Raw genomic sequence first — 1,078 nt, 5'->3', positions numbered from 1 at the left:
CCCCTGAAGACACCAGACATCAAGTGGGCGTTGCGTCGAGCATGAAATACACCCAGAGACAGCAAACAAGATTGTTTGGACACGTAATGAAAATGAGGCCACAATAGCCAGTGTCCAAGGCCTAAAACATTCGATTCGATGGCTTAAAAGTAAGAGGAAGGCCTGGTAAAAGATAGATCGAAAAAGTCAAAGAGACCCTCAAAAGGAAGAACATGAGGATCTAACTAATTCACTACCCCAGAATTATAATTGAGATTTTTGGCCGTTTTGAGTGATTAAAACCATGAGGTCAGAAACCAAATGTTCTATCTGCTCTATCAAAATGGTAAGAGTATTCGGAGTCGTTATCAAGATATTCACAGAAGTGCATTCGAAAAAGCTTTACATGCTGTGGACCTCAACATTTTTACGTCAAATTCTCAAAACAAGGCACTGAGCAAAGAGAACTTTGTAAATCTAAGGTACCGGTAGCGAAATTGCAACACACCTGGCCCACGTCCGACAATTGCCTTTCCCATCGACACCTCGTAGTATAAGAGAACTGAAACAAAGTATATAAAAAGTATTGACGATACCTTTCCCCCAAAAAAACTGTACACCAGTTGTTCAGAGAGTCAAATACGTGCACATAATATTTGTATATTCCTTGATGTATACTTAATAAATAGCGTTTTCCGGAAAGAACGTCATATTTGGGGAAACTTTGAATTTTCAGACACTGGTTGCCTATATTCTTATTGATGATTCATTGCAGAGTGCTTAGTAATACATTTTTTGCACATCGAGAATAGATTTGGGGAAATGTTACATTTTGTGGGACATGGTGCAAAAACAAATATTTAGGAAAAAAACAAAACGGAAACAGCGTTTTGTGTTGTTTTTTGTTGTTGTTGCGCGCAGCAGTTGATTAAAGTAGTTCGATCAATTACAATGTTTGTACTTTCTTAAAAAGTAAATTTAATAGAAATATCCTAACTGTCAAATCATGCCAATATCCTCTTTGGAAAGGAAAATAATTCTCCCTTTGGAGAAGAGGCAAGGCTGAGACCAGCAAACTGATTTAGGACAATGCGGGGGC

Source organism: Aplysia californica, unplaced genomic scaffold (genome assembly GCF_000002075.1).
Source record: "Aplysia californica isolate F4 #8 unplaced genomic scaffold, AplCal3.0 scaffold00334, whole genome shotgun sequence".
Taxonomy (NCBI): domain Eukaryota; kingdom Metazoa; phylum Mollusca; class Gastropoda; order Aplysiida; family Aplysiidae; genus Aplysia; species Aplysia californica.
This window is presented reverse-complemented; position numbering follows the sequence as displayed.